This window comes from Anguilla anguilla, chromosome 4, assembly GCF_013347855.1.
Source record: "Anguilla anguilla isolate fAngAng1 chromosome 4, fAngAng1.pri, whole genome shotgun sequence".
NCBI classification, from domain to species: Eukaryota; Metazoa; Chordata; class Actinopteri; order Anguilliformes; family Anguillidae; genus Anguilla; species Anguilla anguilla.
Genome location: NC_049204.1, coordinates 403,715 through 412,986, shown reverse-complemented (window position 1 = coordinate 412,986; position 9,272 = coordinate 403,715).

The following is a 9,272-nucleotide window of genomic DNA, read 5'->3' as shown; positions in this document are numbered from 1 at the left end:
TTTTACAAAGTTTTCTCATAGCTCACAAAATACAAAAAAATGTTGATGAAGAAACGTAAAAGTAGGATTGTGTCAATAGAAAGTAATTTCCTCATGACACATAACACAGTCATTGCCATTTGAGCTGCTGTTCTTTAGTACCATCAGCATCTAGAGGCCTTCAGATAATCAGGCAGGATGCACGTGTGCAACTAAACTGAAATACAGTGTCCGACCTTTGACCTCTTCATATAATACAGCGCTGAATTCAAATAGCACCTCCTTACCTACGGTAACTAGGGCATCGTGAGCCAGCCATTGAGGTCTGATTGGGAACCATTATTTATCATTATTATTATTATTATTTATCATAGGATTATGATGCTGGCTTGTTGACCTTGTCTCATCATTTCCAATACGTGACTGAACACTGTTTGGTGGCTCTTAAAGTGGTATGATCCAGTTACACCTGCAGGGTCCTGCACTAAATCATGGGTAATTAACTCTGTTGGGTTGGGGGGGGGGACTAACACAACTCACAGGCACTTTATCACGACGGCTTATTCTGTGGTGTCCCGTGCTCTTCCTGTTCCTGTGTAAAAGGAGTGACGCCCTCTGGAATCACCTTGGTTCCCATGTGCAAACCACCAGGAGAAGAAGAAAAGAGAGAATATCTTTCTGTTTGAAATTAACCATTTCAATCCTGTCAAAACTCAGAAACAAAATAAAAACTCAGTATAAGGGAGCAGAACTCTATCCTGCTTCAAATTTCAACTCTCTATAACAACATTTTGCTCTTTTATTTTGTTACAGTATTTGGACAGTGACTCAATATTTGTTGTTTTGGCTCTGTACTCCAGCACGTTGGATTTGAAATGAAACAATGGGTGTGAGGTTAAATTGCAGGCTGTCAGTTTGTCATCTACAGTACATCCATATCAGGTGATCTGCAAGGGAATTGTGCCCCTTTTTATACAGTCTCCATCATTTTTGTCCTTTTACCAATAGTGGATATCTGGATATCTTCCCTGGGATTCTTTTCCAGGCCTGTGCTTCAGCTCCTGTTTGATTCGGGAGCTTTTTGCCTTCGATCTTGTCTTCAGCAAGTGAAATGCACATTCAGTTGGATTCAGATCAGGCAATTGATTTGGCCAGCCAAGAACATTCAACCTTTTGGCCCTGAAAAACTCCTTGCTTCAGCAGTATTTAGTGCCATCCAGTGAGTTTTGAGGCATGTGGCTGGAACTGAGCAGATATTTCTGCACACTTCAGAAACCCTCCTGCTGCAGCCAGCAGTCCCACAACAGTAAAAACAAGTGAGCCAGTTTCAGCAGCAGCAATACACACCCAAGCCATGACACTACCTCCACCTTGGGGGAAGGGGGGGGAGCCTCCACCCTGAGGGGGGTGGGGGGGGGGGGGTAGATCAGGAGTCGTTCCTTTCCTTCTTCACACTTTTCTCTTTCCATCAATGTAATACCTGTCTCATCTGTCCATAACAGTTTTTTTTTTTTTTTCAAATGCATTTTTTTAGCAAGCTCTAACTTGGCTGTTCTGTTTTTCAAGCTTACCTGTGGTTTGCATTTTGCAGTGAACCCTCTGAGGTTATGCTGGTGTAGTCTTCTCTTTCTTTTAGTCTTTGACACGTCTGTGACGGCATCCTGGATAGTGTTCTTGATCTGTTCAACAGTTGATGGTTTTTATCCATAATTGAATACAGTCTGTGGTCATCCACTACAAAAGTCTACCATAGTCAACCAGGTTGTTTACCATAGACAAGCTCATCGATGCATTCTTGCTTCATAACAATGTACCAAACAGTTCATTTGGACACAACAAAGTTTTAGTGATGTCTCTGATAGGTTTATCCTGTTTGTCCCCCCTTATGATGGTTTACTTTACTGGCATTGTTTTGGTCCTCATTTTCAGTGACAAACTCCAAATGCAAATTGCACACCTACAACTCCAGACCTTTTGTTAGTGTGCATGAACTAATAATGCAACAACACACAGCTGTCCAAGATGAGCAGGCAATTACTTTTATTCCCCTAAAATGGGGACTATGTATAAAAACTGCTGGAATCGTTACATTGTTCACCCAATATGGGATGTAAATACCTGCAAATGAAAGTTGTGTCACTGTCTAAATACTTATGGACTGCACTGTATATCCTTTCCCCGTCCTCTCCCTCTCCTCTCTGCGTACTGAATGAGAAGGTTAGCTCTGTCCCCTGAGGGCAGACAGCAGCTCAGGACTCACCTGACAGGTGTTTGATCTGTTAGACGCACAACAGGAAATGCCAGCTCTTATCTCTGACTGCTGATGATAAGATGTGTCATTTTAACCTGGCTGCCATCAGTAAAGGGTGACTGTGCTAAAAACCTCAAATGAAACCCCATGTTCCTAACCTTCAGAGTACCAGGAGAGTGTGTGAAAAACTAAGCTCTGTATCTGAAACATACACACACACAGACACACTCACGAGCACACACACACACACACACACACTCATGAGCACACACATACGAGCACACACACACACACACACACACACACACACACACTGACAGAGACACACTCACTCACACACACACACACACACACACACACACACATGAGCACACATACACAAACACACACACACACACAAATGCATGCATTCAGATTCCACACAGAGAAAAGGTTATACTGTAGAGAGTGAGAAGAGTGAATGTGTTTTTCCTGCATTTTGAGGGAAGAAATGTCACTTTCAAACAGAAGGGCATGACAGTCACATTCATCCATCCATCCATTATCTATTCTTTCTCATCCTGTGCAGGGTCACAGGGGGGTGCTGGAGCCTATCCCAGAATACATTGGGTGAGAGGCAGGAAGTGACAATTGTAGCATATTGCAATTTTTGACTTTCAGGAAAATCCTGCGTTGTGTTGGCATTTCTACACCTAAACAAGTACAGCTGGAGACGGCCTGTGTCTCCTGAATTAAACTCTGTAGGCTCTCTCTAGTGGTCAATTTGTGACACTAACAAAGTCTCAGTGTCTCACATACTGACATCAACTGAGTTTGATATGGTAGATTCTGGTCCAGGGTTTTATTCAGTGCAGGGAAAGGAAACAGAGAGACAGACTTGGACGCATAATGCAGGTGTTTTACGACTGTGTAAAAGAAAGAGTGTTTGCACAGCTTTTACTCACTGATGTCAGCTGAAACACAGACTCTTAAAAGCCCTACACTAAAACTAGCTCTTACTGCCAGCGTCTGTCCTCATGAATGCTGTGTGTTTGTCCTTACTGCCAGCGTCTGTCCTCATAAGTGCTGTGTGTTTGTCCTTACTGCCAGCCTCTGTGTGATTGTCCTTACTGCCAGCGTCTGTCCTCATAAGTGCTGTGTGTTTGTCCTTACTGCCAGCGTCTGTCCTCACAAGTGCTGTGTGTTTGTCCTTACTGCCAGCGTCTGTCCTCATAAGTGCTGTGTGTTTGTCCTTACTGCCAGCGTCTGTCCTCATAAGTGCTGTGTGTTTGTCCTTACTGCCAGCGTCTGTCCTCATAAATGCTGTGTGTTTGTCTCAAAGACAGGAGGATCACAGGGGGTATGAGGAATGGATAGAAGTGTGCGTGTGAGAGAGAGAGAGAGAGAGAGAGACAGAGCAGGGGGAGGTTAAGAGTTTGATGACAGAGCAAAAAAAGAGAAGATGCCTGAGAGAGATGTCAAAATAAAGAAGAGTACAGCAGGAAAAACAGAAAGAAAGAGAGCGAGGTAGAAGAGAGAAGAAAGGGATCAGACAGAAGACTACTCCTCCTCACTCTGTATATCTTCTGTGAGCTCAGCGATCGATAGTTTATGTCTTCAGTAAACAGCAAACAGGTTGCTCCTGTAGGGGCTTAGGCCAGGGTTGTCTGTGAACCGTATTGTGACAAATTGTTTGTGAAATGCGCAATATAAATAAATTTAGATTTGGTTTATAGCAGCAGAGCTTCTAGCCCTTTTCCAGGCTGTGATTTAGGGTGGAGCCTCCCGCCGACTGTTACCTGGGGGGTGGAGCCTACTGCCAGATGTTTCCTGGGGGGGCGGAGCCTACCACTGGCTCTTTCCTGGGGGGAGGAGCCCCCAGCTGAGGCCAAGTTTCAAAGGAAACTCACATTTCCACAGCACAATGAACATAGGCTATGAAGCACCATCCAAACACAGTTCCAGTAATGCGCACATATTTGTTTATTTGTAACATTATTTTATTTGTTTAGTTTATTTTTTGGAAATCATTTAAAGCATGAAATTCCCAGAAACACGATGTGGTCTGAACTGCTTAATCCAAACAAATACAAATAAAAAAAATCTCAAGAAAGGAAAGTCTAAACAGCCTCAGGCCTGTGGGCTTGACCCTCCCTGCTGATGCCCTGCTTTGAATCTGCCTCTGTTTGGACATAGACTTACACACATGACATACACCCCCCTCCTGCTCATCCTGCTCTGCATGTGTAGAGCTTCTTGGAATTAAATAACTCAATTTCCATTGTAATCACAAGATATTCATGTTTGTATTGAGATTATTCAATGCCAATTTGCAGTCTGCTAAATTAATCATTTGTGTCACAGAACACTGCAGTTTCACATTAACTGAATCTGAATCATACTGAGGGGCAAAACAATCTCTGAATCATCTCCGTGCCTGCTGGATAAACATTTGTAATTAAAGGAATATATTTTCCTTTCAAACATTTATGAATTCATTGCAAATGTACCGACATATGGTCTTTGTTCCTTTGTGCACAATATTAGGAATACAATCATCCATTGTATGTAAAACTGGAGTGTATTTTGTGTTTGATCAGGATAAGACACCAGGAAAATTATGCATAAGTCATAAAATCATGCAGATGAAGTGCATACACATTTCATACTCTAAAGACGCTTCAAACACACAGGAAATGAAGTCTCTCGAGACGGGCCTTAATCAGGAGGTGCTGTGGACTCAGAGACTGAAAGACCACTGTGTTGAGGAAATTGATTTTGTTTGGATAAATGAATTTCTTTTATTTTTCATTTATATTCAGTGTGAGCTAGTGGAGTGTAATAACAGCAGCGTTACTGAGAAAGCATTGGCTCATTCGTTTCCCCATAGATTGCATATGTTTTGCTCACATGGCTGTACAGATTAATCTGTATTTGATAATTAGGACTTCAGCTGAGAAATTGCTTGATTAAAATATAATAGTCAATATAATATAATGATCTAATAGGATTAGATTGCTTATAAAAGAACATGATTGTTTTTATAAGATGATGATGATTGTGCAAATGATTCATTTTAAAGTGTTTTGTACAAAATCTGGCCTGTAATTTTGCGCTGTGCATGTGTGTGACATGCATGTTGCCATGGTTGTGCATATGTGTAGGTGTATGTGTGCTGTGTGTGTGTGTGTGCGTGCATGTGTGAACATGTGTGCGTGCCGTGTGTGTGTGTGTGTGTGTGTGTGTGTGTATGTGCGTGTGTGTGTGAACATGCGTGCCACGGTGCGTGTGCGTGCTGTGTGTGTTTGCGTGTGCGTGCCTGTGTGTGTGTGCGTGTGCGTGCCTGTGTGTGTGTGCATGCCTGTGTGTGTGTGTGCTTACTGTATATGACACACAAAGGAAGCTCAGCGGTTGAAGAAAAGGTGCTGTAGGATTAGACGTCGGTGATGAAATGAAACTTCAGCCTTATTGATACCTGTCATTCCCGCAGTATCACTCCCCGGGTGTTTGGCCTCGTTCCAGCACAAACACAGAAGGGTGCGGGAAACACACAGGAACGCCGACAGCTATCCCTGCTGCAGCACAGAGAGGTCTCCCAGCCTCCCCGTCCTTAATTAGCTCACCTAAACGAGCCTTGAACAAATCATGTGTGGTTTAAATTACAATGAGAGCAGGAGAGGTGTTTGTGAAGCTGACTTTTACTGAGGGAATGAACTCCTCCACATTTCTTTCATGTTAAATTAGGCACTATGACTGTAAATAATCTTGTTAAGACAAGGTATATAAATTTTCTCAGCACATTTACATGGTCTACATTTACACTAAAGTTCAACTCATAAGGTAGGAACTACACTGAGAGACTCTGTAACGTGTTCTAAACAAACAGTAAGAGCAGTAAGGAGAGGGAGGGGACAAGGGAGAGGAAGAGCATGGCATTCTCAGGAGTTTATCAGCCTTAAGTTGATACTCTGAAAATCACAGTGGGTCCCCAGTATGAGAAACCTGAACACACAGGAGGTGTGGAGGTGCTGGTGAGGAAGTGAAGAGGAAGTGGACAGGAGGTGTGGAGGAGGTGTGGTGGATGTGGGGAGGAAGTGGGGTACAACACACAGTGACCCCATTATGTGTGTATGAACTGAGTGAGGCTGTGTCCTTCCTACTGAGTTTAACTTGTTTAATTTCGGTTTTTAAACTCAACTATGTTATTTATTTTTAAATATTAAAGAAAACTTAATTAGGCATAATTGTGTAAGTACTGTATATACTATATAAATAAATATAGTACTCAAAATAAAGTAACATTACAAATGCAGAAGAGGTTTTATACTGTGTACTCACTACATTAAATAAAAATGAATAATTTAAACACTTATTAGAAACACTTATAACCCATGGCTTGGTTTTATGGTGCCTGTTAACGATGGAGGAGTGCAGTGAAGGAACAGAATCTAATGCTGGGGACGCAGTGAAGGAACAGAATCTAACGATGGGGAGCAGAATGAAGGAACAGAATCTAACGATGGGGACACAGTGAAGGAACAGAATCTAACGATGGGGAGCAGAATGAAGGAACAGAATCTAACGATGGGGACGCAGTGAAGGAACAGAATTTAACGATGGGGACACAGTGAAGGAACAGAATCTAACGATGGGGATGCAGTGAAGGAACAGAATCTAACGATGGGGAGCAGAATGAAGGAACAGAATCTAACGATGGGGACACAGTGAAGGAACAGAATCTAACGATGGGGACGCAGTGAAGGAACAGAATCTAACGATGGGGAGCAGAATGAAGGAACAGAATCTAACGATGGGGACGCAGTGAAGGAACAGAATCTAACGATGGGGACACAGTGAAGGAACAAAATCTAACGATGGGGACACAGTGAAGGAACAGAATCTAATGATGGGGACACAGTGAAGGAACAGAATCTAACGATGGGGACACAGTGAAGGAACAGAATCTAACGATGGGGACACAGTGAAGGAACAGAATCTTACAATGGGGAGCAGAATGAAGGAACAGAATCTAACGATGGGGATGCAGTGAAGGAACAGAATCTAACGATGGGGACACAGTGAAGGAACAGAATCTAATGATGGGGAGCAGAATGAAGGAACAGAATCTCTGCCATTTCAGACGGGCGAAATCCTGTAGCAGCCTGAAGGAGCAGCCGCCACCCGGGAGGAGATGGGATAGGGGGGCTCAGTTTCTCCAGCTTCAAAACCTCCCTGCTTTCCTTTCTTAATCCAGACCAACTTGAGCTCAGTCTAATAAAATCTGTAAAGGTGGATATTTACTGAGATTCTCCAGCATTCCTGTTGTATTTGTCCTTTCATGACAGCTCAGAAACTGAATAAGGTGCCAGAGTTATTTTATTCTGCTTAAAGATTAAAGAGAATATACTTCATCTCTGTTGCCAGGAGCCTGTCTCTCTCCTACAGGACTGATGTCATGAAAATTGTAAGAAAGGAAAATTTTTATTTTGGCCTTTTCCTTTTGATTTTTTTATTTTGGTATGGGCACAAACATTTGAGGCATTTCAATCTCAAAATATCTGCAGCAATGAAATCTACACATTCATAAAATGATAAAGGTGGGCTTATCATGTCTGCATTGGGTTACTGTTGCCTGGTTCCTCTTGACGAGCGAGCATTCTGCTTTTATGGTTCACAGGAAGAAGAGGAACACATTCCCATGGTAATACCAAATATGCGGGAAGCAGTTTGCATGAGCGCAGGCTGTCTCTGTGTGCGTTGGGATATGATCACTGAGTGAAAATACGCTGGAGGGTTTTTCTATAAATCTCTCCTGAGCTGCAGGGAGAGGGAATCAAGCACACAGGTAAGAACAGGGAAGGAAAGAGAACAAACATCCTCCCTCCCTCCATACACTGTTAGCTCACACCACTTACCCCCAAATAGGCAATGCTTCTGTCTCTCTCATTCTCTCCTTCTCTCTCTCACTCTCTCATTATTCTCTATTTTTTTCATCCTCTCTCTCTCTCTCTTTCTCTCTCTCCCTCCCTCCCTCTCGGGTGATCATGCTGCACATGACGTGTCTGTTGCTCTTGCTGATGAATTGAACACATCTGGCAGTTTCCCTGGGGGGGGGGTGGCTGTGTTAGCTTTCTATGTCTCCTGTCACACCCCCCCACCCCAGTGCAGTCTGTGTTTGTGATCCACACTAAGCCCCTCCCTCTCACTTTTCCTTACATGTGACCCCCTCGCACACAGGGTCAGGGTTCCTATGTGATAAACATTATGCTAAAGTGCACCTGAAGTGTACTATTTAGTACGTAAGAATGCTTGAAGTACAACTGAAATTGAAATCTATCTCAGAATATTATTTTTTCACTTTAGGATTTAGGATTATGGTTAAAGGAGCGACTGTATGGAATCTGCTCATCTAATTAGACTCATCTAATTTTGCAAAGTAAAAAAAAAACAATTTATTTTTAATTCAGATATACATAACAAATTTAACGATGACAAATCACAATACTCCTATAGATTTTTACATATGTTGTGATGTTGAATAAAAGAGTGTTTATTCACATGCAGGGTCTTCTCTGCCGGGTTGATCTAGTCGGGATTTAGAGAGAGAGGTGTGTTTTGTGTTTTCTGTGGGGAGATTCCCTGTCACTTCCTGTCATGAGGATTTCCTGGCTTTCCTGGCTCCTAAAGCCGCCACTGACACTCAATTAGGTGAATCCGCATTTTCGGAAATGTTGGCAGAGCCCCTAAACGCCCCCCCCCCCCCCCCCCGGGTGTAAGAGCACAAAGGCTGAGGACCGCCAGGTGTGCAGACCTGGCACCTGGGCGAAGCCTGCTGTGTGCAGGTGTGCACTTATTCCCCCAATCACCACTTAACCACTGAGCTCATATCTGAGCATTTCAGACAAAACCTGCAGCAAACGGGAAAAAACTGAAATGCGCCCCATAAGAGGAGCAGCCGGCCTCCTGCAGACTCCTTGGGACGCACCAGCGAGGGTTTATAACACACCATCGCTTCTCTAAAACCTTCGCTTTTACATGCTGCTGCAGATGCCTCAGAGCTTTT